The sequence below is a fragment of the Macaca mulatta genome, chromosome 14 (assembly GCF_049350105.2).
Source record: "Macaca mulatta isolate MMU2019108-1 chromosome 14, T2T-MMU8v2.0, whole genome shotgun sequence".
NCBI classification, from domain to species: domain Eukaryota; kingdom Metazoa; phylum Chordata; class Mammalia; order Primates; family Cercopithecidae; genus Macaca; species Macaca mulatta.
Window position 1 is genome coordinate 56,280,016 of NC_133419.1, and position 27,703 is coordinate 56,307,718.

Here is a 27,703-nt window from a genome sequence, read left to right on the forward strand (position 1 = left end):
GAGTACTTGGGACAACAGGCATGTGCCACCACACCTGGCTCATTGTTTTTTTTTTTTTTTTTTTGACACAGAGTTTTGCTCTTATTGCCCAGGCTGGAATGGGTGGCACGATCTTGGCTCACTGCAACCTCCGCCTCCCGGGTTCAAGTGATTCTCCAGCCTCAGCTTCCTGAGTAGCTGGGATTACAGGCATGCACCACCATGCCTGGCTAATTTTGTATTCTTAGTAGAGATGGGGTTTCTCCATGCTGGTCAGGCTGGTCTTGAACTCCTGACCTCAGATGATCAGCCCGCCTCAGCCTCCCAAAGTGCTGGGATTACAGGTGTGAGCCACTGCACCCATTGTTTTTTTGAGACAGGGTCTCACCCTGTTGCCCAGGCCAAAGTGCAGTGGTGCGATCATGGTTTACTACAACCTTGATCTCCTGGGCTCAAGTAATCCTCCCACCTCGGCCTCCCGAAGTGCTGGGATTATTGGTGTGAGCCACCGCACCTGGCTGCCCAACTAATTATTATTTTTTTTTGTAGAGATGGGTTCTCACCATCTTGCCCAGGCTGGTTTTGAACAACTTCAAAAGTGATACTCCCGACTCAGCCTCCCAAAGTGCTGGGATTATAGATGTGAACCACTGTGCCCGGCTGAGACTGTATATTCTAAGAACATAAGAGAACCCTATTTGACTCCATCAGGCAGGGATGATCATATTGAAATTAGTTGATTTTACTTTAGTAATATTAGGGCCCTGCAATTCTCTTCTTAGAAGGAAATCCTGCGTCACAGTGTTTGGTGCTTAAATCAAATTCTCTTAGAGCCTGCTCAGACCTTCCTTCCTAGGTTAAAAATAAAGTTTTCTTTGCCTAAAGCCTTTTTTGGTAACACCCTTTTCCAGTCCTACATCCTTTTATAAGTTTGTTTTTTGGCTGTCTTTGTTGGAAGGCATACTTGGACTTGGCTCAGCTTCTACATTCCTGTTGTGGCCAGGTGTGGTAGCTCATGCCTGTAATCCCAGCATTTTGAGAGGTGGAGTCGGGGAGGATGGCTTTAGGCCAGGAGCTTGAGACCATCCTGGGCAACATGGTGAGACCCAGTCTGTACAGAAAATAGAAGAATTAGCCTGGTGTAGTGGTATATGTCTGTGGTTCCAGCTACTTGGGATGCTGAGGTTGGAGGATCAGCTGAGTCCAGGGAGGTCCAGACTGTGTTGAGTCATGATTGTGCCACTGCACTCCAGCCTGGGCAATAGGGTGAGACCCTGACTCAAAAAACAAACAAACAAACAAACAAAAAATTCCTGTTGCTATCCCTGAGTTTGAATTACTGTCAGGTAGTCTTAGAGGTCTCTCAGGAACCTGGGTACACATGAAGGAACCTATACTTGGTATGTTTTAGGTTCCTGCTGGAGATGGCCTAATATCCAGTGAGAAAGAGGCTTGCCTTTCAGAAGCTGGTGACTTCCTTGTGGAATTCAGTTTTTTTGTTTTGTTTTGTTTTGTTTTTGAGATGGAGTCTTACTCTGTCACCCAGGCTGGAATGCAATGGTGTGATTTCGGCTACTGCAACCTCCTCCTCCGAGGTTCAAGGGATTCTCCTGCCTCAGCCTCCTGAGTAGCTAGGACTATGTGCAAGCGCCACCACACCTGGCTAATTTTTGTATTTTTAGTAAAGACGATTTCACCATGTTGGTCAGGCTGGTCTTGAACTCCTGACCTCAGGTGATCCACCCACCTCTGCCTCCCAAAATGCTGGAATTACAGGCATGAGCCACTGCGCCCGGTCGAATTCAGTAATTAAACACAGGCTATTACTGCCAGATTTTTAGATTTAGTTCTTTTTTTTTTTTTTGTGGCAGGGTCTTGCTCTGTCACCCAGGCTGGAGTGCAGTGGTGTGATCTTGGCTCACTGCAACCTCCGCCTCCCAGGTTCAAGCGATTCTCCTGCCTCAGCCTCCAGAGTAGCTGGGACTACAGGCGCCTGCTACCATGCCCAGCTAAGTTTTGTGTTTTTAGTAGACGTGGGGTTTCACCATGTTAGCCAGAATGGTCTTGATCTCTTGACCTCGTGATCCGCCCGCCTCGGCCTCCCAAAGTGCTGAGATTACAGGGGTGAGCCACTGCACCTGGCCAGATTTAGTTCTTAGAAGTTATTAAGTGAAGCAGATATTAGTCAAATGCCATATTCCAAATCTTCTGTGGTTGCTGATTTTGGTTTGGTGTACGTAGAACCCTAGGCTGAGTCTTATGAATGGTAGAATCCTGGCATGGCAGAAAATGAGAGTATGTGCCAGATGTCAAGTTGTTTTCAGTATGCCTCCAGGGGATCAGATATAACTTGGGAAGTAAGATGGCAATAGGTATAATTTAGAATATTGTGTTTCTCAAATATTGTACTTTCTTTGATATTTGCTTGTTGTCATACATGGAGTCTCTTGTAGAGCTTCCTGTTAAAGAGAACCAGGTTAGTAATTTTTTATTTTATTTTATTGTATTTTATTGTATTTTTTATATTTTATTTTTTCTGAGACGGAGTCTGGCTCTGCCGCCCAGGCTGGAGTGCAGTGGCGTGATCTCGGCTCACTGCAAGCTCCGCCTCCCGGGTTCATGCCATTCTCCTGCCTCAGCCTCCCGAGTAGCTGGGAATACAGGCGCCCGCCACTATGCCCGGCTAATTTTTTTGTATTTTTAGTAGAGACGGGGTTTCACTGTGTTAGCCAGGATGGTCTCGATCTCCTGACCTCGTGATCCGCCTGCCTCGGCCTCCCAAAGTGCTGGGATTACAGGCGTGAGCCACCGTGCCCGGCCTATTTTATTTATTTTTATTTATTTATATATTTTTTGAGGCAAGGTCTTGCTATGTCACCCAGGCTAGAGTGCAGTGGCACGATCTCGGCTCACTGCAAACTCCGCCTCCCGGGTTCAAGCAGTTCTTCTGTCTCAGCCTCCCCAGTAGCTGGGATTACAGGCACCCACCACCGCGCCCAGTGAAGTTTTGTATTTTTTAGTAGAGACGGGGTTTCACCATCTTGGCCAGGCTGGTCTTGAACTCCTGACCTCATGATCCACCTGCCTCGGCCTCCCAAAGTGCTGGGGTAATTTTTTATTTTTTATTTATTTCTATTTTTATTTTTTTTGAGACGGAGCCTCGCTCTGTCACCCAGGCTGGGGTGCAGTGGGCGGATCTCAGCTCACTGCAAGCTCCGCCTCCCGGGTTTACGCCATTCTCCTGCCTCAGCCTCCTGAGTAGCTGGGACTACAGGCGCCCGCCACCTTGCCCGGCTAGTTTTTTGTATTTTTTAGTAGAGACGGAATTTCACCGTGTTAGCCAGGATGGTCTTGATCTCCTGAACTCCTGATCCGCCCGTCTCAGCCTCCCAAAGTGCTGGGATTACAGGCTTGAGCCACCGTGCCCGGCCTAATTTTTTATTTTTTATTGTTCATTATGTGATGGGTAAGTCAGGTTAAAATTTTGCTTGGCCATCTGTGGTCTACTTTATGTACTGAACTAGCTGGGTTAGCCTAATGCTAAAATGCTTTCCTGGAATGCTGAGAGGCCTGAACAGTGAAAAGTCTGTAGAGGTTTCTCACATTGAGTTTCATTCCTCTGTGAATGTGGGATTCCTTGATTTCTTTCTTTCTTTTTTTTTTGTTTGAGATGGAGTCTCACTCTGTTGCCTAGGCTGGAGTGCAATGGCTTGATCTCGGCTCACTGTAACCTCTGCCTCCCAGGTTCAAGCGATTCTCCTACCTCAGCCTCCCAAGTGGCTGGAATTACAGGTGCCTGCCACCGTGCTCAGCTAATTTTTGTATTTTTAGTAGAGACGGGGTTTCACCATGTTGGTCGGGCTGGCCTCGAACTCCTGACCTTAGGTGATCCACCCGCCTCAACCTCCCAAAGTGCTGGGATTACAGGCATGAGCCACTGTGCCCAGCAGGAATTCCTTGATTTCTAAACTATTCCAGTTGGCCAAACAATGCATGTGCATTTGTTTATATTGGTCACAGAATCAAAAAATGTCAGAACTAGAAATCAGAGATAGTTCAGCCATCACTTTTGACAGATGGTAATGATTAATATTTGTAAATGACTTTGTAGTTTTACAGTGTACTTTTAAATGATTTTTATTTTTTTTAGCCTCACTTGAAATAAAATTGTTTTGTCCCTTGTTACCCACCAAGTTAGAAAGATCTGTTAGAATCCAGGTCTTCGGTCTGCTGTCTTACTGTTACTGAGCTTGGTTTGTTTTTTTAAAATTATAGATGTGGGAAAACCGAAGCAGTGGCATAATCGTTGAAATTCAGAGCTGAAGTGTGGCCTCTTTGTGGTTCAGTCTCCAGCCCACATTGCAGTAGAGGAGCTGTGTCAGGAGAGGAGGCAGGTTGCTTGTTTTCAGAATTGTAGTTAACAACAACCATTGTTCTTTTTCCTCTTTCCCTACTCTTTATCAGTTCTGGAAATGTTTTTCTTAGACTATGTAGTTACTAGGGGTTTGCTTCTAAGAAACCTATCTTTTTTTTTTTTTGGTGACAGCTTCAGGATGTTTTTATGCTTTTTGCCTGGGTTTGTCTTTGAAGGAAAAAAAAAGATTTGCATTTACTAACCTCAGATATCCCTCAGTGTAGCCTATAATTTGCATGTTTTGTAGTTGTAGTTTGGGGGCTGGCTGTGACTTCTGATTAGCCGTATTCTTGATAATAAGATGATGTGGAAAACACCTGAGAAATTTTAAGGATTTTTTTTTTTTTTTTTTTTTTTTTTTTTTAAAGGCACAAACACAGAAGAGGAAATGGTTTAGAAATAATGATCAGGGCCGGGCGCGGTGGCTCAAGCCCGTCATCCCAGCACTTTGGGAGGCCGAGACGGGCGGATCACGAGGTCAGGAGATCGAGACCATCCTGGCTAATATGGTGAAACCCCGTCTCTACTAAAAATACAAAAAACTAGCCGGGCGAGGTGGTGGGCGCCTGTAGTCCCAGCTACTCGGGAGGCTGAGGCAGGAGAATGGCGTAAACCCGGGAGGCGGAGCTTGCAGTGAGCTGAGATCCGGCCACTGCACTCCAGCCTGGGCGACAAAGCGAGACTCCGTCTCAAAAAAAAAAAAAAAAAAAAAAAAAAAAGAAATAATGATCAGGCCGGGTGCGATGGCTCAATACTGTAATCTCACCACTTTGGGAAGCTGAGGTAGGAGGATCCCTTGAGCCCAGGAGTTCGAGGCTAGCCGGGGCAGCAGAGTGCAACACTGTCTCCACAAAAAAATTAAAAAATGAGGCCAGGCACCGTGGCTCATGCCTGTAATCCCAGCACTTTGGGAAGCCGCGGTGGGTGGATCACCTGAACACAGGAGTTCGAGAACAGTCTGGTTAACATGGTGAAACCCCATTTCTACTAAAAATACAAAAAAATTATCCGGGCATGGTGGCGGGCTCCTGTAATCCCAGCTACTTGGGAGACTGAGGCAGGAGAATTGCTTGAACCCGGGAGGCGGAGGTTGCAGTGAGCCGAGATTGCGCCATTGCACTCCAGCTTGGGCAACAAGAGCGAAACTACATCTCAAAAAAATAGAATAAAATAAAATAAAAAAATGAGATCTGTGTGATGACATGTGCCTCAGCTCCAGAGGCTGAGTGGGAGGATCCTTTGAGCCTGGAAGGTCCAGGCTGCAATGAGTTGTGATTGAGCCACTGCATTCCAGCCTGGGCAGCATAGCTAGACCCTATCTCAAAAAGAAACAATAGAAGAAATAATTACAGGCCACAATTATAAGACAGTAAATGAATAAACCCGATTTATAACAAATTACATGCTTTTTCATCACAATACATTAGAATTACTATCCCGGAATGTCGGAGGACTTGGTTCTTTTTCTTTCTTCTTTTTTTTTTTTTGAGACAGAGTCTCGCTCTGTTGCCCAGGCTGGAGTGCTGTGGCACTGTCTCAGCTCACTGCAAGCTCCACCTCCCGGGTTCATGCCATTCTCCTGCCTCAGCCTCCCGAGTAGCTGGGACTACAGGCACCCGCCACCGTGCCTGGCTAATTTTTTTGTATTTTTAGTAGAGATGGGGTTTCACCACGTTAGCCAGGATGGTTTTGATCTCCTGACCTTGTGATCCGCCCGCCTTGGCCTCCCAGAGTGCTGGAATTACAGGTGTGAGCCAACATGCCCAGCCAGGACTTGGTTCTTTTTTGAGGCGTATCATCTCTGATGCCTTTTTCATTCTTTCTTTTTGTAGTTTTAGAACAGTGACCCTCTGACAATGTTTTAGCCAAGTTATGAAGATAGCTACTAATTTTGGGATATATTGTTATATTGTTGAAGAAAACTAAATATTTTATTTTGGGTAAGTTAGGTGTGTAAACCCAAAGTAAAACCCTAAGTCCCTCAGCCAACTGAATGCTCCCCCACCCCCCACCCCCACTTGGCTAAGGGGACCCTAGAGAAACCTGAAAAACTAAATTCCAAGTCATGACTCAAGGGGAGGTTGCCCTCATTATATCCCTCTCTTTTGCCCAGTCTGGAATGCAGTGGCTCAATCAGCTCATTGCAGCCTAGACCTCCCAGATTCAAGCCATCCTCCTACTCAGCCTCTGGAGTAGCTGTGACCACAGGCACCTGCCACCACACCCGGCTCATTTTTTAATTTTTTGTAGAGATAGTGAGTGTGTCACTATGTTGCCCAGGCTGGTTTTGAACTCCTGGGCTCAAGGGATCCTCCTACCTCAGCTTCCCTCTCTCTTTTGAAGAGGGGTATAATGAGGCATGGCCAACCTCCCTTTAAGTCATGACCACCATTAATGTTAAAATGGAGATCATGAGACTGACAAAAGAGACTCTTTGGCAATAAGATAACCAAATTCCAGCTGGGCGCTGTGGCTTATGCCTGGGCGCTGTGGCTTATCCCACACTTTGGGAGACTGAGGAAGGTTCACTTGAACCCAGGAGTTTCCAGATCAGCCTGGGCAACATGGTGAAACCCCGTCTTTACAAAAAAGACAAAAATTAGCCAAGTGAGGTGTCACCCACCTGTAGAACCAGGTACTCGAGAGGCCTGATGTGGGGAGGATTGCTTGAACCCAGGAGGCGGAGGTTGCAGTGAGATCATGTCACTGCACTCTAGCCTGGGCAACAGAGCAAGATCCTATCTCAAAAACAAAACAAAACCCAAAGATACCAAATTCCAACCTGAGTCTCATCTAGCATCACATGACACATAGCAGACCCTGAAAGAAATAAAAATATTTTACCCCAAAATGTATTTCTTTGAAGATGTTTTAAAATGGCCCTGCAAAGCTGTCTTTCGTGGGGGAAATTTGCGTCTGTAGAGATGCAATTAATACAGACAGGGCTTTCCTAGATCTAGAAGATTATCTAAGAGTTGGACACCTTTTAAGGTCTGAAAAGAGACATTTACCATCTATACTCTTGGTTACCTGGAGGCTTCATCCAAAATTTGTAAACCAAAACCAAACGGTAACATGACCATCTCAGGCACATTTTCTCAGAACGTGTTGAGACTGTTCCCTGGGCCACGGTCATTCATATTGATTCAAAATAAATCTCTTTAAATATTTTACGGAGCTTGTTTTTTTTTTTTCCTTCACTAGGTGTCTCTCTCCTTGTTTTTCCTAGAGTTTTTATTTGATAACAGCATTCTTTATTTTTTTCTTGATTTTAAAAGCCATAGGTCATTATGAAAATGCAAACATTATAGAGCTGTATTATAAACTCCTTTGTCTCAGAATTGTTGTAGAACTAAACTGGAGTCTGCTTGCCCAGTGCAGTAGAACCAGTTATCTACACTGAGATTTGCAGTCATTGAAAGAAAGGCTTTTACTACAGGGTGCCAAGCAAGGAGGACTAGGCAGCAGAATGTTCAAATCCCGGCCTCCTTAATGGCTTGCAGGCAAGGGTTTTTAAAGGCATGGGTAAATTTCAGGAAAGCAGGAGCTGCAGGCAAAATTGTAAATCAATACTTGGAGGTTACACATTGATTTAGGCCTAAAAGGAAGGGCTATCTTGAAGTGGGGCTTACGGGTTGTAGGTAGATGCAAAGATTTTCTGATTTGCAGTTGGTTAATGAAGAAAAGCTTTGTTTAAAAATTTGGGGTCAGTAGAAAAATGTTAACTAGTTAGGGGGAGTAACTTTCTTTAAGCCCCTCTGGAAGAAACCTTAGAACCTTAGAAAGTTACGATGGTTAACTTTCAGTCTTTACTTCCCTTTTTTTTTTTTTTTTTGAGATGGAGTTTTGCTCTGTGGCCCAGACTGGAATACAGTGGTGCAATCTCGGCTCACTGTAACTTCCACCTCCTGGTTTCAAGTGATTCTCCTGTCTCAGGCTCCTGAGTAGCTGGGACTACAGGAGCGTGCCACCATGCCCGGCTAGTTTTTTGTATTTTTTTTTTTTTTTTGAGACGGGGTCTTGCTCTGTCACCCAGGCTGGAGTGCAGTGGCCGGATCTCAGCTCACTGCAAGCTCCGCCTCCCGGGTTCACGCCATTCTCCTGCCTCAGCCTCCCGAGTAGCTGGGACTACAGGCGCCCGCCACCTCGCCCGGCTAGTTTTTTGTATTTTTTAGTAGAGATGGGGTTTCACCGGGTTCGCCAGGATGGTCTCGATCTCCTGACCTTGTGATCCACCCGTCTCGGCCTCCCAAAGTGCTGGGATTACAGGCTTGAGCCACCGCGCCCGGCCAGTTTTTTGTATTTTTAGTAGAGATGGAGTTTCACCCTGTTAGCCAGGATGGTCTTGATCTCCTGACCTCATGATCTTCCTGCCTCGGCCTCCCAAAGTGCTGGGATTACAGGCATGAGCCACCCCACCTGGCCCTACAACCCTTTTATCTGAGGGCTATGTGTCCGGTGTGGAACCTCAGTGGGTGTCTGAATTTCTGAAAGGCAACTCAGGGATACATTTTAAGATGTTCTCCTTAGTTTGTGTGGGGAAAGCAAACATCTCTGTAACTGACTTCCTTGGCTATTGTTTTAGGCTGCTGTCTTGTTTAACAGGTTGCTTAGTCACTTCTAGGGCTAGCTAGGGCGCTGGAATTTTCCTTGAAGGAACTCACAATTTTCCTTTATTTCCTTGCTTGGGGTCTGCAGGCCCTAAAAAGGGGGTCCCTGCTCCATCTCAGAGTCAGGTAGGCAAATTTCTTAACTTTGGTAGAACACCATACTTTATGTAGTAGGTGCTTAATGAATATTTGTTGTATTAATTATGAAGAGAGATAGGTTGGGTGTGGTGGCTTACGCCTGTAATCTCAGCACTTTGCGAGGCTGAGGCAGGTGGATCACCTGAGGTCAGGAGTTTGAGACCTGCCTGGCCAACATGGTAAAACCCTGTCTCTACTAAGAATGCAGAAATTAGCTGGGTGTGGTGGTGCACGCCTGTATTCGCAGCTACTTGGGAGGCTGAGGCAGGAGAATCACTTGAACTTGGGAGGCGGAGGTTGCAGTAAGCCAGGATCGTACTACTGCACTTCAGCCTAGGGGACAGAGTGAGACTCCCTCTCAACAGTAAATAAATAAATAAATTAAATTAAATTAAAAATAGAGGCTGCCTATTCAGATTCTTTTTCCCCCGAGATAGAGTCTTGCTCTGTTGCCCAGGATGGAGTGCCGTGGTGCGATCTCAGCTCACTGCAACCTCTGCCTTCCGAGTTCAGGCAATTCTCCTGCCTCAGCCTCTCGAGTAGCTGGGATTACTGGCATGTACCACCATGCCCAGCTAATTTTAGTATTTTTAGTAGAGATGGGATTACAGGCGTGAGCCATGGTGCCTAGCCTGCCTATTCAGATTTTAAAATAATTCTGTGTAACCATTTTTTTTTTCTTTTTTTGAGATGGAGTCTCGCTTTGTTGCCCAGTCTGGAGTGCAGTGGCACAATATCAACTCACTGCAACCGCTGCCTCCCAGGTTCAAGTGATTCTCCCACCTCAGCCTCTCAAATAGCCTCTCAATACAGGCGCACTACCAAGCCTGGCTATACCATTTTTTTTTTTTCTGATATACGTATAGTACTTAACTTTTTGTAACTTAATAAGCCAAACTTCCACAACTTTCCTAAGTGCTGAGTAAGCAGAGAATGTGGGGGCTTTATAGAAGAGAAGAATAGCAAGAACTGTGATTGCTTTTCCAAAATTCTCAAAAAGCCAAGGACCAGAGTCAGACCTAGAAATAAGATGCTAGTAGGGCCGGGTGCGGTGACTCACGCCTGTAATCTCAGCATTTTGGGAGGCTGAGGTGGGCAGATCACCTGAGGTCGGGAGTTTGAGGACAGCCTGGGCAACATGGTGAAACCCAGTCTCTACCAAAAATACAAAAATTAGCCGGACGTGGTGAAGTGCGCCTGTAATCCCAACTACTCGGGAGATGAGGCAGGAGAATCGCTTGAACCTGGGAGGCAGAGGTTGCAGTGAGCTGAGATTGTGCCACTGCACTCCAGCCTGGGTGACAGATTCCATCTCAAAAAAAAAAAAAGGTAGTGGGAGAAGCATTTTGTATTGTACTCATTATTTTATGATTTACATATTAAATTGTGTAATAGTGCAGATTAACCTGTATTTTTATTTATTATTATTTTTTGAGACAAGACTTTTGCTCTCATTGTCCTGGCTGGTGTGCAATGGCTTGATCTCGGCTCACTGCAACCTCTGCCTCCCGGGTTCAAGCGATTCTCCTGCCTCAGCCTCCCAAGTAGCTGGGATTACAGGCATGTGCTACCACTCCTGGCTAATTTTGTATTTTTAGTAGAGATGGGGTTTGACCATGTTGGTCAGGCTGGTCTGGGATTCCTGACCTCAAGTGATTTCGCCCCTCTCACCCTCACAAAGTGCTGGGATTACAGGCATGAGCCATTGCTCTTGGCTAATCTGTATATTTAAAAATGAATTTAGTTTTAATTTATTCAACCAGTTTTGTTGGCTCAGGATCGCAACCTCTTGTTGGGAAAAATATCCTTTGGAAATTATCTTAGTGCTGCCATAACAGAATACCACAGACTGGGTAATTTTAAAAGAACAGAAGTTTATTTCCTGCCGGGCACGGTGGCTCACCCCTGTAATCCCAACACTTTGGGAGGCCGAGGCAGGCAGATCACCTGAGGTCACCAGTTCAAGGCCAGCCTTGCTAACAGGGTGAAACCCTGTCTCCACTAAAAATACAAAAATTAGCTGGGTGTGGGGGTGGGTGCCTGTAATCCCAGTTACTCAGGAGGCTGAGGCAGGAGAATTGCTTGAACCTGGGAGGCGGAAATTGCTGTGAGCTGAGATCACACCATTGCACTCCAGCCTGGGCGACAAAAAAAAAAAAAAAAAAAAAAAAGGCCGAGCCGCGTGGTGGCTCACGGCTATAATCCAAACACTTTGGGAGGCCGAGGTGGGCAGATCACTTGAGGTAGGGAGTTCGAGACCAGCCTGACCAATATGGAGAAACCCCATCTCCACTAAAAATACAAAATTGACTGGGCATGGTGACACATGTCTGTAATCTCAGCTACTTGGGAGGCTGACGCAGGAGAATTGCATGAACCTGGGAGGCGGAGGTTGCCGTGAGCGGTGATCACACCATTGCACTCCAGCCTGGGCAACAAGAGTGAAACTCCATCTCAAAAAAAAAAAAAAACCAGAAATTTGTTTCTCACAGTTCTCGGAGCTGGGATGTCCAAGATCAAGGCGCTGGCATTTGCTGTAGTGAGGGCCTTTTGGCTGTGTTTTCATATGGGAGAAGGAAGAAGGACAAGCTATCCCAACACAAAGTGAGGCCTCTTTTATTATTATTATTATTATTATTATTATTATTATTTTTTTTTTTTTTTTTGAGTCGGAGTCTTGCTCTGTCACTCAGGCAGGAGTGCAATGGCGCGATCTCAGCCCACTGCAACCTCTGCCTCCCGGGTTCAAGCGATTCTCCTGCCTCAGCCTCCGAGTAACTGAGATTATAGGCCTGTGCTACCATGCCCGGCTAATTTTTGTATTTTTGGTGGAGACAGGGTTTCACCATGTTGGCCAGTCTGGTCTCGGACTGCTGACCTCAGGTAATCCTCCCGCCTTGGCCTCCCAAAGTGCTGGGATTACAGGTGTGAGCCACTGCATATTTTTTTTTTTTTTTTTTTTTGTGACGGAGTCTCGCTCTGTCGCCAGGCTCGGGTACAGTGGCACTATCTCAACTCTGCAGCCTCCACCTCCTGGGTTAAAGCGATTCTCCTGCCTCAGCCTCCTGAGTAGCTGGAACTATAGGTGCATGCCACCATGCCCAGCTAATTTTTTTGTATTTTTAGTAGAGACAGGGTTTCACCATGTTGGCCAAGATGGTCTTGGTCTTGGTCTTCTGACCTCGTGATTCACCCACCTCAGCCTCCCAAAGTGCTGGGATTACAGGCATGAGGGTCTTAGAGCCAAGCACGGTGGCTCATGCTTGTAATCCCAGCACTTTCGGAGGCCAAGGAGGGTGGATCGCTTGAGCCCAGGAGTTCAAGACCAGCCCGGGCAAAATGGCAAAACTCTGTTTCTACCAATAAAGATACAAAAATTAGGCCGGGCGCGGTGGCTCAAGCCTGTAATCCCAGCACTTTGGGAGGCCGAGACGGGCGGATCACGAGGTCAGGAGATCGAGACCATCCTGGGTAACACAGTGAAACCCCGTCTCTACTAAAAATACAAAAACTTAGCCGGGCGAGGTGGCAGGCGCCTGTAGTCCCAGCTACTCGGGAGGCTGAGGCAGGAGAATGGCGTGAACCCGGGAGGCGGAGCTTGCAGTGAGCTGAGATCCGGCCACTGCACTCCAGCCTGGGTGACAGAGCGAGACCCCGTCTCAAAAAAAAAAAAAAAAAAAAAAAAAAAAAAAAAAAAAAGATACAAAAATTAGCTGAGCTGGGTTGCTTGTGCCTATAGTCCCAGATCCTCAGGAGGCTGAGGTGGGAGGATTGCTTGAGCCCAGGAAGTGGGGTTGCAGTGAGCCGAGATAGCAACACTGCACTCTAGCCTGGGTGACAGAGCGAGACCCTATCTCCAAAAATAAAAATAAATAAATAAATAAATAAATAATTAAATAAAATAGGCTGAGCACGGTGGCTAACGCCTGTAATCCTAGCACTTTGGGAGGCCGAGGCGGGCGGATCACCGGAGGTCGAGAGTTCGAGACCAGCCTGACCAACAGGGAGAAACCCCGTGTCTAGTAAGTAAAAATAGAAAATTAGCTGGGCATGGTGGCATATGCCTGTAATCCCAGCTACTTGGGAGACTGAGGCAGGAGAATCACTTGAACCCGGGAGGTGGAAGTTTCGGTGAACTGAGATCGCGCCATTGTGCTCCAACTTGGGCAATAAGAGTGAAACTCCATCTCAAAAAAAATAAATAAAATTAAAAAATAAAAGGGCCTTAATCCCATTAACAAGGGAGCAGCTCTCATGGCCTAATCAACTGTTAAAGGCCTCACCTCTTCATACTATCACATTGGTAACACCTGAATTTTGGAAAGGACACATTTAAACCACAGCAGAAATATAACGAAAATTTAGGAGTATCATCTGCTAAACCGACATCCAGTTTTGCTGAACTCTGAGGTTCTGTATGTCCAAATACACTTGACTCTTGAACCAAGTTGGGGGTTAGGGGGCACTCCGTGTAGCGGAAAATCTACATATAACTTTTGACTCTCTGAAAATTTACTAATAGCCTACTGCTGACCGGAAGCCTTACCAATAACATAAATAATTAACACATATTTTGTATGTTAAATGTATTATATACTGTATTCTCACAATAAAGTAAGCTAGAGAAAACATTATTAATAAAATCATAAGGGAAATAAAATATTATTATTATTTTTTTGTGTGAGATGGAGTCTTATTCTGTCGCCCAGGCTGGAGTGCAGTGGTACGATCTGGGCTCACTGCAACCCCTGCCTCTTGGGTTCAAGCAATTCTCCTGCCTCAGCCTCCCAAGTAGCTGGGACTACAGGTGCCCACCACCACGCCTGGCTAATTTTTGTATTTTTAGTACAGACAGGGTTTCACCATATTGGCCAGGCTGGTGTCGAACTCCTGACCTTGTAATCCACCTGCCTTGGCTCCCAACATGCTGGGATTGCAGGTGTGAGCCCCCATGCCTGACCAGGAAATAAAATATATTTGTCCTTCATGAAGTGGAAGTGGATCATCAAAAAGGTCTTTATGCTCATCATCTTCACACTGAGTAGGCTGAAGAGGAAGAGGAGGAGTTGGTCTTACTGTCTTGGAGTGGCAAAGGTAGAAGAAAATCTATGTATAAGTGGACCCACACAGTTGAAACCCATATTGTTCCAGGGTCAACCGTAGTGTTTACACCCTTTCTTTGTTAAATATTTAATCTAAGATCTCCCCACCCATTGTCTCACAACATCTGTGTGAAGCACATTCTTTCTCCTGTGTATGGAAACTAGTACATTTTGAATTTTATCTACTAGAAGAATGTTTAGTGTTTGGTGGAGGATTGTCAGTCTGCCCATCTAGCACTGTTGACTGCTTAGCTCAGTTGGTTATGAGTGTGGTGTATTTAAGGAGGCCAAAGTCATTGAGTTAGTCTCCAGAAGAGCAGATATTCCAGTTAGCCTTATTCGACTCAGTTTCTTTTTGAGACGGAGTCTCACTGTGTCGCCCAGGCTGGAGTGCAGTGGCGTGATCTCAGCTCACTGCAACTTCTGCCTCCTGGGCTCAAGTGATCTTCCTGCCTCAGCCTCCCGAGTAACTGGGATTACAGGTGAGTGCCCCAGGCCTGGCTAATTTTTGTATTTTTAGTAGAGACGGGTTTCACCATGTTGACCAGGCTGGTCTCGAACTCCTGACCTTGTTATCCACCTGCCTTGGCCTCCAAAAGTGCTGGGATTACAGGCGTGAGCCACCACGCCTGGCCTCGACCTCCTTTTATGCTAACCTCAGCTGACCATCCTGCTCACTAGTATATTGTGGGTCATAGGGAGCCAAAAAACATGAGGCTGGTAACATTCCATCCCTGTTATTCATAGATGATATTTAAGTTAATGGCTATTTTTTTATTGAATACATTTCAATGCCAGGTATTAGATGGCATTATCCCCATGTTGCAGATTAGGAAGCTAAAGTGCAGAGAATTTAAATAACATGCCCGAGACCATAAAGCAAGAATTGGAAGCCTGTTCTCCCTGTCTCTAAAGTCTTCTACCTTTGTGTTATTGAAAGACCAACTTAGTGATGGGGCCTTGTTTGCAAAGATGTGTAAGTGAGACAGTCAGTGTCCTTGAGGGGCTCATAGTCTTCTGAGGGGTTAGGCATGTAAGCCAATAACGACAATGCACTGTGATAACTGATATAATGAAGGTATGTTTGTAATTGAGAGTGTCTTGCAATCGGTGATTGTCTAGAAGATCTCAAAATTAGTTTGCTCTGTTTGTTTTTCATTCCCTCCTTCAGCTCTTATTTACTGAGTTTCTGTTATTTGCTAGTCACTATTTTAGGTACTTAAGACACATCAATGAGTGAAACTGCCTTTGTGAAGCTTTGGTTTTAGTGGAAGGAGACATTGAAAAATAAACATAATGAATCAGTAATTTCCATAGTATATTAGGAAGTAAGTGCCATGGAAACAGTAAACAGGGTTAATGGGATCAGGAATGTAAGGGCAGGGTGGAGACAGATGTTGTACTTTTCTTTCTTTCTTTTCTTTTTTTTGAGACGAAGTTTCGCTCTTGTTGACCAGGCTGGAGTGCAATGGTACAATCTCTGTTCACCGCAACCTCCACCTCCCAGATTCAAGTGATTCTCCTGCCTCAGACTCCCAAGTAGCTGGGATTACAGGCATGCGCCACCATGCCCGGCTAATTTTGTATTTTTAGTAGAGATGGGGTTTCTCCATGTTGATCAGGCTGGTCTTGAACTCCCGACCTCAGGTGATCTGCCCGCCTTGGCCTCCCAAAGTGCTGGGAGGTAACCGCGCCCAGCTGATGTTGTACTTTTATTAGGATGGTCGGGGTATACCTCACTGAGAGGGTGACAATTTGAGGAAAAATTCTAAGGAGTCAAAGGAGTGAGCCATATGTATATGTGGAGAAACGTATTTCAGGCTGAGAGAAGAGCCTGTGCAGGGGCATTAAGCTAGGAGTATACTTGATGTATTAGAACTGTTTACAGTGTTACTGAGGTTGGAGGTATTAAATGAGGGGACACGTGGTAGGAAGATGAGATTAGAGAGACAAGGAAAGGGAGTGTGGGGGAAAGATGTAGGGCTTTATAGGCTCGTGGTTCTCATTGTCTGGTCTCTGGACCTGTAGTATCAGCATCACCAGAGAACTTCTTAGAAATGTACATTTTAGCCCCACCCTTTACCCGCTGAATCACAAACTCTGGGGGTGGGGCATAGAAACCTGTATTTTAACAAGCCACTGCCCTGATGCATACTAAGGTTTGAGAACCACAGTTTTGGCTACTGTAAGAGCTTTAATGTTACATACCTACATGGCTGCAAATTCTTAGGACTGATGTAGGTTTAAGTTCAGTACCTGAATGACTGTAGAGCTTTGGCTTTAGAGTCTTTCAGTTCTGGTTTCAAATTATGGCTTCCTCACTTTCTAGTTGTGAGGCCTTGGATCAGCTTGTGGGGATTACATGAGGGGAAAAATACACAAACATCACACACACAGACAGAGTTACTAGGGCAGATGAGTCCCTGTCAAGACAACTATTCACATGAAAGAACTTCCAAATTTTGGACTGCTTAAATTTATAGGTTGAATTTAACTGGTTGTTAATTCAACAAGCAGTTGAATGGTTGTTAACATATCTCATACCACATCTATCAGCCACATATTTTGTTTCTACTTGAGATTTCGTGATCCTGTCATGGGTAGTTGCCTGTCAGGAATAACTCAACACCTATGACCCTTATCAGGGTCTGTGTTGAGTGCTGGAGAAGAGAAGGGCAGGCACACTGTGAAACAAGGTAGGAAAGGATCAGTTCTTCAGTTCTTTTTTTTTTTTCTGAGAGAGGGTCTCTGTTGCTCAGGCTGGAGTACGGTGGCACTATCTCAGCTCACTGCAAACTCTGCCTCTAGGGCTCAAGTGATCCTCCCACCTCATTGTCCTGAGTAGCTGGGACTACAGGCAGGTGCCACCAAGCCTGGATAATTGTTGTCTTTTTTCTAGAGATGGGTTTTCGCCACGTTGCCCAGGCTGGTCTTGAACTCCTGGACTCAAGTAATTTGCCCGCTTTGGCCTCCCAAAGTGTTGGGATTATAGGCGAGTGCCCTGTGCCCAGTCAGGATCAGTTTTTGTTTGTTTGTTTGTTTGTTTTTGAGACAGAGTTTTCACTCTTGTTGCCCAGGCTGGAGTGCAATGGCGCAATCTCTGCTCACTGCAACCTCCGCCTCCCAGGTTCAAGCGATTCTCCTCAGCCTCACGAGTACCTGGGATTACAGGCGCTTGCCACCACACCCGGTTAATTTTTGTATTTTTAGTAGAGATGGAATTTCACCATGTTGGCCGGGCTGGTCTCAAACTCCTGACCAGCCTTGACCTCCCAAAATGGTGGGATTATAGACATGAGCCACCACGCCCGGCCTAGGATCAGTTCTTTAAAAGGAACAGATGATGATGTGTTGTTGGGGTTCAACAGAGGGAAAGAGTACTGTTATCTAGCTTTGCAGTTTGTGTCTTGGAAAATTTACTATAGCTCTGGGTGTGACCCTGAACAAAAACATAATCTCTCTGATTTATTCATTGATTAATTTAATACTCACTTAATATATGCAAAAATACCCAAGGGGCTATACATAAATTATAGAATCTGAGGGTTGAAAGAGAGGGACACAACTAGAAAGTGAGGGAACCAAGAGTTTGAACTCTTGGGATAGGAAAGAAACATGAAGGTCATCCATATAAGGAATGGTATTTTTCTCTCTTTAAAAATAAAATGTTGGCCAGGCATGGTAGCGCATGCCTGTAATCCAGTACTTTGGGAGGCAGAGGCAGGAGGATGGCTTGAGCCCAGGAATTCGAGACCAGCCTGGGCAACATAGCAAGACTCGTCTCTACAAAAAATAAAAAGCTGAATGTAGTGGTACATGCCTGTAGTCTCAGCTACTTGGGAGGCGGAGGCAGGAGGATTGCTTGTCTGAGGGATTGAGGCTGCAGTGAGCTATGATGACACCACTGTACTACAGCCTGGGCAGCTGAGCAAGACCCTGTCTCAAAAAAAAAAATGTTGAGCCAGGTGTGGTGGTATGCACTTGTAGTCCCAGCTACTTCGGAGGCTGAGGCAGGAAGATTGCTTGAGCCCATGAATTTGGTCCAGCTTGGGCAACATTGTGAGGCTTCTGTCTCTTAAATAAATAAATAAAATGTTGAGTTTTAAAATACAGTTTCTAATAGGAAACTTAGAAATTGTAGAAGGATGTAGGCCGGGCGTAGTGGCTCCCACCTATAATCCCAGCACTTTGGAAGGCCAAGGTGGGCAGATCACCTGAGGTCAGGAGTGCAAGACCAGCCTGGCCAACATGGTGAAACCTGGTCTCTCCTAAAAATACAAAAATTAGCTGGGTGTGGTGGCATGCACTTATAATCCCAGCTACTCAGGAGGCTGAGGCAGGAGGATCGCCTGACCCCGGGAGGCTGAAGTTGCAATGAGCCGAGATCGAGCCACTGCACTTCATCCTGGGCAACAAGAGAGAAAATTCGGTGTCAAAAAAAAAAAAAGAAATTATAGAAGGATGTGGAAATAATTCACTCATTATTCCTTTATCTGGAATTAAGCTTTATAAGCACGTTGATGTCTTTATGTAGTTCCTTTCAGTTAAAAAATATTTTTGAGCCAGGCACGGTGGCTCACGCCTGTAATCTCAGCACTTTGGGAGGCTGAGGCGGGCTGATTACAAGGTCATCCTGGCTAACACGGTGAAACCCCGTCTCTACTAAAAACATAAAAAATTAGCCAGGCGTGGTGGCGGGCGCCTGTAGTCCCAGCTACTCGGGAAGCTGATGCAGGAGAATGGTGTGAACCCGGGAGGCGGAGGTTGCAGTGAGCTGAGATGGTGCCACTGCACTCCAGCCTGGGCGACAGAGTGAGACTCCATCTCAAAAACAAAAAAAAGTAATTTAAAGACAGTAAAGTGCACAAATTCTAAGTATGTAAGTATATAGCTTCATATATATATATATATATATATATATATATATATTTATATATATATATATGCATTTAATCATCACCCGGATCAGTTCTTTCTAGATTTTACTATGTGTGGGTGTATGTGTATATATTTTAACAGAGTGATAATGTGTAATGTAAAATTTTGTTTTGACTTTTTTCACTTGATGTTCTATCATGAGTATTTCTTGATACTTATTATGAGTATGCTCCTGAAATTCCACTGATCTTAGTTAAGAGTTATTTAATTATAAGGAGCAGACACCCACTCAAAAAACCTACTCAAGTTGAATTGATATCAAATTAACATGTTGTATATGAGATAACAGAGAACATCTTAAAAGATGATCCCACATCAAAACAAAGATCTTTCTGGTGGACCCGTGGAGTATTTAAAATTTTTCTTTTTTCAAATATCCAGGTACACTTATTTTTACACACTTGTAGGGGTTTTTCTGGAGCATTAATTGCTAAAACTGGACTTTGTTGAATCCAAGAAATGTACCTTTTTTTTAAAATGGAGCCTCGCTCTGTTGCCCAGGCTGAAATGCAGTGGCGTAATCTCGGCTCACTGCAACCTCCACTTCCCAGGTTCAAGTGATTCTCCTGCCTCAGCCTCCCTAGTAGCTGGGGCTACAAGTGCTTGCCACCATGCCTGGCTAATTTTTGTATTTTGAGTAGAGACAGGGTTTCAACAAGTTGGTCAGGCTAGTCTCAAACTCTTGACCTCAGGTGATCTGTCTGCCTTGGCCTCCCAAAGTGCTGGGATTATAAGCATGTGCCAAGAAATGTACATTTTAAATTTTAATAGATATTGCTAAATTGCTTTCCTTAAAAATTGTGCCAATTTATACGTCTACTAGTAATGTTTAACATTCCAGTTTCTTTATACCTGTAATAAAATGTTACTGCTTTTCTGAAACATTTCCAGTCTACTAGGAAGAACATATCTTCTTTTTTTTTTGAGATGGAGTTTCACTCTTATTGCCCAGGCTGGAGTGCAATGGTACAGTCTTGCCTCACTGCACCCTCCGCCTCCTGGGTTCAAGAGATTCTCCTGCCTCAGCCTCCGAAGTTGCTGGGATTACAGGTATGTGCCACCACACCCCTAGATAATCTTTTGTATTTTTAGTAGAGATGGGGTTTTACCATGTTGGTCAGGCTGGTCTCAAACTCCCAACCTCAGGTGATCTCCCCGCCTCGGCCTCCCAAAGTGTTGGGATTATAGGCGTGAGCCACCGCGCCGGCCCGAACATATCTCTTTTTAATCTGAATTTAATTATTAGGCTGAACATCTTTTCATATAGTTCATATACATTTGTTTATTCTATGAATCGTCTCTGTTCAGGCCGTTTGTCCATATTTCTATTGTGGTGTTTATCTTTTTTTCTGATTGATTTGTGGAAATTCTTTTTCTGTTACAAATATTTTGTTTTATGTGTTCTAAATATATTTCTATGTATTAAAAACAGGTTGTCAGGAAATATATCAAAACTTCAAACATAGTCACAATGAAATAATACATACACATAATATATATTTATAAAATTGGGATCATCAGAGAAATACACTTTTGGATCCTTTGCATGCCTTCTTTCCCTCCCTTCCCTCCCCTCCCCTCTCCTCCCCTCCCCTCCTCTCCCCTGTCCTTCCCTTCCCTTCCCTTCCCTTCCCTTCCCTTCCCTTCCCTTCCCTTCCCTTCCCTTCTGTTCCCTTCCCCTCGCCTCCCTTCCCCTCCTTCCTTCTTTCCTTTTCTCTCTCTCTCTCTTTCTTTTTCTTCTTTTTATTTTTCTTTCTTTCAAGACAGAGGTCTTGCTTTGTTGCCCAGGCTGGTCTCAAACTCCTGGGCTCAAGCAATCTTCTTGTCTTAGCCTCCCTAGTATCCAAGATTACAGGGGTGTGCCCAATGCCTAGCTTGTATCTTCCATTTTTAATTTACTATTTAAAAATACTAAATATTTATTTTTCTTTCTTTCTTTCTTTTTTTGAGGTGATGTTTCACTCTTGTCACCCAGGCAGGAGTGCAGTGGCGCAATTTTGGCTCACTGCAACCTCTGCCTCTTGGGTTTGAGCAATTCTCCTGCCTCAGCTTCCTGAGTAGCTGCGATTACAGGCGCCCGCCACCATGCCCAGCTAATTGTTGCATTTTCAGTAGAGACAGGGTTTCACCACATTGGCCAGGCTGATCTCGAACTCCTGACCTCAAGTGATCCGCCTTCCTTGGCCTCCCAAAGTGCTGGGATTACAGGCATGAGCCACTGTACCCAGCCAACTTTATTTGTTTGTTTGTTTGTTTTTTTTGAGATAAGGTCTTGCTCTGTTGCCCAGGCTGGAGTGCAGTGGTGCAAACGTGGCTCACTGCAACCTCGACCTCCTGGACTCATGTGATCCTCTTGCCTCAGCCTCCTGTATAGCTGGGACTACCTGGCTAATTTTTAAATTTTTTGTAGAGATGGATTCTTGCCTTGTTGCTTAGGCTGGTCTTGAACTCCTGGTCTCAAGCAGTCCTCCTGCCTTGTCCTCCCAAAGTGCTGAGATTACAGGTATGAGCCACTGCACCCAGCCTGTTTAAAAATGTGTAATTTAGTGGTGTTTAGTATATTTATGGTTTTGTGTAGCCATCATCATCATGTAGTTTCAGAACATTTTCATCTCCTCAAAAGGAAATGCTGCACTCATTAAACAGTTACTTCTCATTTCCTTGTCTCTCAAGCCTGTGGCAACTAGTAGTCTGCTTTCTGTCTCTGAATTTACCTATTCTGGATATTTCATGTAAGTGGAATCATACAACATGTGGCCTTTTGTGTTTGGTTTTTGTGTCTGGCTTCTTTCAGGTAGCATGTTTTTTTTTTTTTTTGAGACGGAGTCTCGCTGTGTCGCCCAGGCTGGAGTGCAGAGGCACGATCTCGGCTGACTGCAACCTCCATCTCCTGGGTTCAAGCAATTCTCCTACCTTAGCCTCCTGAGTAGCCGGGATTACAGGTGCCTGCCACCATGCCCAGCTAATTTTGGTATTTTTAGTAGAGACAGGGTTTCACCATGTTGGCCAGGCTGGTCCCGAACTTTTGACCTTAGGTGATCCGCCCATCTTGGCCTCCCAAAGTGCTGGGATTACAGGCGTGAGCCACTGTGCCCAGCCTAGCAGGATGTTTTTAAGGTTCATCCATGTTGTAGCATGTGTCAATACCTTATTTCTTTTTGTGGCTGAATAATATTCTATTATTGGAATATTCATGTGGTATGAATAATACATACCATATTTTGTTCCTTCATCTGTTGATGGACATTTTGGTTGTTTCCACTTTTTGCCTATTGTGAATAGTGCTGCTATGAACATTTGTGTACAAATTTCTGTTTGAGCATCTGTTTATGTATATATTCAAGAATGTAATCAATGGTTCATATAGTAACTCTGTGTTTAACCCTTTAAGACACTGCCAAAACGTCTTCACAGCAGTGCACCATTTTACATTCTCACTAGCAATGTATCAGGTTTGCCGAGACCAGCTCGGTCAGGGAGACCCTAACCTAGTGGTGCTAGAGGAATAAAAGACACACAGACACAGAAATATAGAGGTGTGGAGTGGGAAATCAGGGGTCTCACAGCTTTCAGAGCTTAGAGCCTCAAACAGAGATTTACCTACGCATTTATTAACAGCAAGCCAGTGATAAGCATTGTTTCTATAGATTATAGATTAACTAACAGTATTCCTTATGGGAAATAAAGGGACGGGCCGAAATGAAGGGATGACTTTGGCTAGTTGTCTACAGCAGGAGCATGTCCTTAAGGCGCAGATTGCTCATGCTATTGTTTGTGGTTTAAGAACGGAAGTGGTTTTCTGCCCTGGGTGGGCCAGGTGTTCCTTACTTTCATTCTGGTAAACCCACAACCTTCAGCGTGGGCGTCATGGCCATCACGAACATGTCACAGTGCTGCAGAAATTTTGTTTATGGCCAGATTTTTGGGGGCCTGTTTCCAACAAGGTTTCCACTTTCTCCATATCCTCGTTAATACTTGATTTTCATTTTTTGCTGTCATTGTGTTTCAATCTGTATTTCGTTGACTACTACTCAAGTAGATAGAAAAAAAATTACTCATTCTTTGTACTGATATTGTGAATTGTCTGTATGCTGGTTATAATATCTCTTTTTGCTATTTTTTTGGGGGAGGAATCAGTGGGAAAGATTGAAGTTGGGGAGCTTTTGAATCTTTTGCTTAGGAAAACTGGTGAGTTTGCTACAGAATTGGGGTGAATAAAGGAATGTGGTTTGGAGGGTGTATTAGTTTATATTAGTTGCCTTATTATTATTATTATTTTTTTTGAGATGGAGTCTTGATCTGTTGCCCAGGCTGGGGTGCAGTGGCATAATCATGGCTCACTGCAACATCTGCCTCCTGGATTCAAGCCGTTCTCCTGCCATAGCCTCCCAAGTAGCTGGGACTACAGGCATGTGCTACCATGCCCAGCTAATTTTTGTATTTTTGGTAGAGACGTGGTTTCACAATGTTGACCAGGCTGGTCTCGAACTCCTGACCTTAAGTGATCTGCCCACCTTGGCCTCCCAAAGTGCTGGGATTACAGACCTGAGCCACTGTGCCCAGCCTATATTAGTTTACTATGGCTGTGGCAACAAATTACCATAAACTGGGTGGCCTTAAACAACAATAATTTATTTTCTCACAGGTTTGGAGGACAGAAGTCCAAAATCAAGGTGTCAGCAGGGCACAGCTCCTCAGAGGCTCTTGGGGAGAATAATTCCTTGAGCTTCTGGTGACTGTTGGCATTATGCTTTGGTTTCTGACCACACCACTCTAATCTCTGCCTCTGTCTTCTCATGGCCTTCACCTTCGTGTGTATCTTTTCCTCTGTGTCTATTATTTTAGGGATACTTGTCATGATATTTTGGATACACTCAACTACTCCAGGATGATCTCATCTCAGTATTTTTTATTACATCTGTAAGATCCTTTTTCCAAATAAGATAACATTCATAGCTTCTGGAGATTAGGATGTGGACATACCTTTTTTGGGGCCACCATTCAACCCACTCCAGAGGTTCTAAAGGGTAGGTCTTGAATTTTTTTTCTTTTTTTTTTTTTTTTTTTTTTGAGACAGAGTCTTGCTCTGTCGCCCAGGCTAGAGTGCAATGGCACGATCTCGGCTCACTCCAACCTCTGCCTCCTGGGTTCAAACGATTCTCCTGCCTCAGCCTCCTGAGTAGCTGGGATTACAGGTGCCCGCCACCATGCCAAGTTACTTTTTGTAGTGTTAGTAGAGACGAGGTTTCACCATGTTGGCCAGGCTGGTCTCGAACTCCTGACCTCGTGATCCGCCCACCTCGGCTTTCCGAAGTGTTAGGATTATAGACGTGAGCCACTGCAACCAGCCTTCTTGAATTTCTTAGGGTGTGAGCAAGAAGCAGTCTACTTCCGTCACTATTTGCCTTCCTACTCACCACAGGTAACCAGTATTTTGACTTCTAACAGCATAGTTTTTCATTTCTTTGTACTTTATATAAATGTAATTATATACTGTGAACTCTTGTGTCTGGATTCTTTTGTACAATATGAGAGATTCATTCATACTGTGTGTAGTTTTAGGTTGGTCATTCTCGCTGCTATAGAGTTTGCCCTTGTGTGACTTTACCACACCTTATCTGTTAATTCTGCGGTTGATAGGCACATGGGTAGTTTGTAGTTTTTGAGTATTACAATAGTGACATGTTATGAACATTCCTGTATGTGCCTTTTCGTGAACATGGCTTCTGGTCTGTTGGGTCTATGCTCAGGAGTGGAATTGCTGGGTCATAGGTGTACATATGTTCAACTTTAGTAGGTGCTGCCAGACAGTTTTCCATAGTGGTTGTACCAGTTTACATTCCCACTTGCAGTGCATGAGGTGTAGGTTACTCCCTATCCTTACCAACTTTTGGCATTTTCTTTTCATTTTACCTATTCTGGTGGTTATATAATATTATTGTTATTTAAATTTGAATTTTCCGGATGACTAATGAAGTTGAGCACCTCTCAAAAGTTTGTTAGGCATTTATACGTCTTTTTTGAAGTATCTGTTCAGGGCTTTTGCTATTTTTCTTTGAGTGATCTTTTTTCTTTATTGATTAAATGCAATTCTTTGTATGTTCTAGATATGAGTCTTTTGTTCATTTCTCATATATATATATGATGCAAATATATTCTTGTAATCTGTGCGTTTCCTTTTCGTTCTTTTAATGGTGACTTTCAAGGAACAAAAGTTTTAAGTTGTAATGTACAATTTATATGTTTTATCTTAATGTTTAGTGCATTTTATATCTTTGTTATTGCAGGATCATGAAGATGTTCTGTGTTTTCTTCTAAAGGCTTTTTTGTTTTACCTTTCATATTTAAATCTACAATCCTAGGGCTAATTTTCTTAAACACTCTGCTGTTAACACTACTGTGTACTGCCTGAAAAAAAAGCTTTCCCATTTTTTTTTCTTGGCCATTTTTCAGCATTCTGCAAGTGAAAGAGAAACATTACCATTGCTCTCACAGCTGGGCCTGAAGTACAACAAGGCTTTGATTTGACCAATACAGTGCTTTTGATGCACATTTGATAAAACAAATGCTAGTCTTTGTGCTTTGATATAGTACCAGTTGGTAAAATTTTAGTGGTTAGGAAACTCTGTTAAAAAAAAAAAAAAGAGAATTTATTACTATAAAAGTTCTTAAAGGTAAAGGAAACTTTCTCTTATGTTACTGAGGGTAAACTAACAGGAAGCTCCCAGAGTCTTTTTTTTTTGAGATGGAGTTTCGCTCTTGTTGCCCAGGCTGGAATGCAATGGCATGATCTTGGCTCATGCCAACCTCTGCCTCCCAGGTTCAAGTGATTGTCCTGCCTCAGTCTCCTGAGTAGCTGAGATTACAGACATGCGCCACCACGCTCTGCTAATTTTGTGTTTTTAGTAGAGATGGGATTTCTCTATGTTGGTCAGGCTGGTCTCAAACTCCCGACCTCAGGTGATCTACCTGCCTCTGCCTCCCAAAGTGCTAGGGTTACATGCATGAGCCACCGCACCCAGCCTGGCTCCCAGAGTCTTAAATCTGCTTATGTGCTATGGGGAAGAAGAGGCTGCTGGGTGGTCCCTTATAAGTTGTGGTTTGAAATCTGAATTTGCGGACATGTCGGTGTTCTTAGTATAGCCACGTTTGCTGCTGTGGGCTTTGCTGTGGTATACATTCTGTGAAACAGATGTGTGTTGCCACTTTAGTGCAGTAGAGGTCTGCTTCTTAGGAAACATTTGGTAACTTCTAGCACATTTGTGTGTCCTGTTTTCATGGCTAAAGATTTTGAGATGACTCTTGCTTATATGACAGACCTTTTGGAAAGAAAGGAGCTAATATTTGTTGAGTACCTCTTATGCTCCATATAAATATGTCCCATATGCTTTACATATGTTAACTCATTCATTCCTCTCAATAGGCTGATGAGGTAGGTAGTTTTTTGTTTTGGTTTTTTTGACACAGGGTCTTGCTCTGTCACTCAGGCTAGAGTGCACGCTAACTGCTCACTGCAGCCTAGACCTCCAGGCTTAAGTGATCTTCCCCTCTTAGCCTCCCTAGCGGCTGGGACTACAAGTGTGTGCCACTATGCCTAATTTTTGTATTTCTTTGTAGAGACGGGTCTCCCTATGTTGTCTGGGCTGGTCGTGAACTCCTAGGCTCAGGTGATCCGCCTTGGCCTCCCAAAATTCTGGGATTACAGATGTGAGCCACTGTGCCTGGCGCAGGTATTGTTATCCTCATGTTATAGATGAGGAAATTGAGATTTATAGAAAAAATACCCTTAGTGTTTCTACAGTAAGGGCAGAAAGGTGTGATACCTTTCCTCACCCATCATAGGTTCAACGGCTGACACTCCTGCAACTAAAAACAAATTAACAAGAAGAAAGCATAAGAGGCTGGGTGTGGCTCACACCTGTAATCCCAGCTCTTTGGGAGGCTGAGCTGGGAGGATTACTTAAGCCCAGGAGTTTGAGACCAGTCTGGGCAACCCGGTAAGAACCCGTCTGCAAAAAATTTTAAAAATTAGCCTGGCGTGGTGGAGCGTGCCTATAGTCCCAGCTACTTGGGAGGCTAAGGTGGGTGGATTGCTTGAGCTCAGGAGGTTGAGATTGCAGTGAGTTCTGTTTGTGCCACTGCACTCTGGCCTGGGTGAAAGAGTGAGACCTGTCTCAAAAAAAAAAAAAAAAAAAAAGAAAAGAAAAAGAAAAAAGCGTAAGAAATTTATTTAATTAAAGTTTTACATGCAATGGGAGCTTTCAGAAATGAAGACCCAAAGACCTAGGGAAACTCTTTTCATGCTTAGGCTCAGTGAAGAATGAAGAAAGGGAGAGGCCTGTAGAAATGTTAGTAGACAAAGGGTGTTATCTAATGGTAACAGACTGGGTAGGGGAGGGGGACCCAGCAGAGCCTGTCTGTTCAGATTCTTCTTAGACTCTGTGCAGCATTCCTTCTTCCTGGGTATAGGGCAGGACCCTGCTGGAGCCGAGGGTCTTCAAGGAAGAAGGGAGAGAGTGACA

The 27,703-nt window shown here is 44.3% G+C and overlaps 1 protein-coding gene and 1 long non-coding RNA gene across 6 annotated transcripts in view; both read left to right on the forward strand.

Annotated features, from left to right (window-relative positions):
* DENND5A (DENN domain containing 5A) overlaps positions 1–27,703 on the forward strand; it is a 130,235-nt gene that overhangs the window by 10,705 nt on the left and 91,827 nt on the right. The window lies entirely within an intron of this gene.
* LOC144334317 (uncharacterized) lies at positions 43–27,397 on the forward strand. Its single transcript, XR_013404041.1, has 3 exons — positions 43–335; positions 1,245–1,679; positions 27,166–27,397. It is a non-coding gene; the product is annotated as an uncharacterized LOC144334317 (long non-coding RNA).